This window comes from Lycium barbarum, chromosome 3, assembly GCF_019175385.1.
Source record: "Lycium barbarum isolate Lr01 chromosome 3, ASM1917538v2, whole genome shotgun sequence".
NCBI classification, from domain to species: domain Eukaryota; kingdom Viridiplantae; phylum Streptophyta; class Magnoliopsida; order Solanales; family Solanaceae; genus Lycium; species Lycium barbarum.
The window spans coordinates 7463968-7467622 of record NC_083339.1 but is presented as its reverse complement, the minus strand read 5'-3'; positions in this window follow the sequence as shown (position 1 = coordinate 7467622).

The following is a 3655-nucleotide window of genomic DNA, read 5'->3' as shown; positions in this document are numbered from 1 at the left end:
ATATTTACCAAAAAATATTAACACCGTCAATTTACCTAAAAATCCAAGACATAATACGTTATTTTCTCCTTCATCGCAACAAAGCCAACCTTTTACAAATATCTCTTTGCAAATCCAGCTCTCCACTTAGTGCTAAAATATGATATTGCTGTAAAAAAAAAAAAAAATCATTTGTTTTTTCTTCTTTTAATCAGCTAACTTTTTTACTTGGAAAGTGTGATATGTGATATAGACTTTGTCCGTCAAATATATGTGTTTGATATGTAACATTTTTTTTTTCCAAAATGTTTTCTTTTTTGTTTCATCATGTTGAATTGTGAAAATTAATAACTAATTGATGATTGTTAATCATGTTTTAGCCATTTTGGAGTATAAAGATTTTGAGGTAAAGATAGAAGATTTAATGTTTCAGTATATGCTATCTATTTATCTTCTAATTATTTGTGTCCTGTCGATGAATTTTGGTTTATTCTCTTTCTTTATCCTTTTTTGATTTGTTCATTTTTAACTGACAAGTTATGAAATTTGCATAGTGGTTCTTAGATAAGCATAACTTACTTTTTAAGTGCTTTAGAATTGTTGATCAGAAGATCAATGAGATTGAAGAGCTCAATTTCCAATAGTGGTGAAGTAACCTACTGTAGTTGTCAGATCACTAGTAAATTTTGGGTGAGATTTCTGGACTGGTTAAAATGGTAAAGGGCTGCAAAGCCAGGGGAGGAAGAGTGTAACTGGATTATTCAACAAACTAGAGGCAGAGGAGCTAAAGGAATGATTCTGAAGGCAGATTTAGCTGCTGTAATTCATACTTGGTGGATTAAAAGGAACTCAAGGGTGTTCCAAAACCAGGCTCAGCATGGACGAACTACTACATAGTGTAAAAACTAGGTTATTTTTGCGAGTCCAGCAAACAAGCAGATGAGAACTGATTCTGGTAATCAGTGGAATGGGGGCGGCTATTATGGAAGGCAAAATTATGGAGGATATGGATATGGCGCATCACAAAATCAGGATTCTGGCATGTATGCTGCTGGAGCAGCTTATGGAGCATCCTCTAATGGCTATGGTAATCACCAACAGCCTGTTAGCTAAGCTCTAACGGACTCTGCTGCTAATTGAGAGTTTGCCAAAACACTCTTTCTCTTTGGGGGGGTTCAAATTTAAGTTTACTTAAAAAGATTAAAAGCATAGTGTTTGATGAGAATTTTGTAGCTGGATTTATTTTATGCTTAGTGAGTCCAAGATATGTGAAACTTATACCTACTAAGATTTTGAGTTATGATGATTGGTGAACTTATTTCGAAAAAAAATAAAAAAAATCAATGTTCTTATATACTCCACAAATTCGAAAAAGCTGATAAAGACTCTCTACCCCACTATATATTACCAAAAAATGTTAACACAATCAATTTACCAATAATTTCAGGACATAACACGTTATTTTTCCCTTCATTGCAACAAAGCAAACCTTTTACAAATATCTCTTTGCAAATCCAGTCTTCCTCTTATTGCTAAAATATGATATTGCTGCAAAATTCTTTTTTTCATTTGTTTTTTCTTCTTTTAATCAGCTAACTTTTTTACTTGGAATCTGTGATATGTGATATAGACTTTGTCCGTCAAATATATGTGTTTGATATGTAACATTTTTTTTTCCAAAATGTTTTCTTTTTTGTTTCATCATGTTGAATGGTAAAAATTAATAACTAATTGATGATTGTTAATCATGTTTTAGCCATTTTGGAGTATAAAGATTTTGAGGTAAAGATAGAAGATTTAAGAAGATTTAATGTTTCAGTATATGCTATCTATTTATCTTCTAATTATTTGTGTCCTGTCGATGAATTTTGGTTTATTCTCTTTCTTTATCCTTTTTTGATTTGTTCATTTTTAACTGACAAGTTATGAAATTTGCATAGTGGTTCTTAGATAAGCATAACTTACTTTTTAAGTGCTTTAGAATTGTTGATCAGAAGAGCAATGAGATTGAAGAGCTCAATTTCCAATAGTGGTGAAGTAACCTACTGTAGTTGTCAGATCACTAGTAAATTTTGGGTGAGATTTCTGGACTGGTTAAAATGGTAAAGGGCTGCAAAGCTAGGGGAGGAAGAGTGTAACTGGATTATTCAACAAACTAGAGGCAGAGGAGCTAAAGGAATGATTCTGAAGGCAGATTTAGCTGCTGTAATTCATACTTTGTGGATTAAAAGGAACTCAAAGGTGTTCCAAAACAAGGCTCAGCATGGACGAACTACTACATAGCGTAAAAACTAGTTTATTTTTGCGAGTCCGGGATAACAATAGGTTGTTTGAGTTCATTTGTAAGTTGTAGTTCGATGGTGTTTGGAGTCTGTCTTTGGTCATTGTGTTGCACTGGGACTGTAGGATCTGAACTGAGGAGAGGCTAGCCTGTTAGGCTACTCCTGGTTTTGTAACGTTGCTCTAGTAATTAATAAAATATCTTTTAATTGCCAAAAAAATAATAATATTGTAATTATGTTATTTTAATCCTCTAATCTTTGTGTTGGGAGTCACCAAAACCTATGAGCTTTTGTTCCTCATTTGACATATATTAGACAATGATTATGCACTATCTCAACTTAACATACTCATAACTCATAAGTTGTCTTCAAACTGAAAATTATTACTTATCAAAAATTTGAAAACGTTGAACGTGAAAAAGAGCCTGAAAATATTACTTATCAAAAATTCAAAAACTTTGAACGTAAAAAAGAGCATCCAGAACTACACTAACTAGAGATAAGTTCAGAACAGTTGCAAAGAAACGTATCTAATATAATGTATGGTTAAGTTGACATTTGATTATCAGATACTGTATCAATAGATCTAAACCTATGAGTTTTATTTAACAAACATGATCTTACTTCACATGTTTGTGGTGTTATGAATAAGGGTATCCTCTTTGAAAAGTTTGTTGTCAATACTTATTGAAGTATCATTTTGTTCAATTGAATTGTGAATTTTTTCACAACTTATAAATAGCAAATTTTTTAGAAAGCAATGTTACTTTTATCATTCTTGCAAATAATAAACCTGGGACACACGTGCAAATCACGTGCACAAAAACTAGTTTTTCTTTAAAGTTCCTACAATATTAGTTTGATTCTTTTTTATAACGATTGGTTTCGGAGAAATGAATGCTCCTTTTCAATTTTTTTCTTAAATTGTCTTTTTTCCCCTTAAATCAGACACGTGTAGTATATGTGTTGACATCTTATTGGTTCATTTAACACGTCATAGCAAGTGGATCAGAAGTCATTCGTAAAATCAGTTGGACTTGAGTGTGCACGAGGCACATTTGTATTCACGTAAAGTGTCCAACTCGTCACAAGATCAATCTAGATGTCTAACCGTGTCACGCCCCGAACCTGGTCCTGGATGTAACACGGCACCCGGTGCCTGACTACATGTGACCGAGCGAACCAACTAGTTGGCTGAATCAACATGTGATAACAAAACATACTGAATGCGGAAATAAAACTAACACATGCTGACATACTAAAAGTCTGGCTGTGTAAATCACTGAATGCGAATATACTGAGCAAAGTCTGAACATAACAAAGTTGTCAATCATGGCTAACATAAAAAACATGAGACTCTGACTGATTACTACTCTAGTTTATGAATCCTCTTA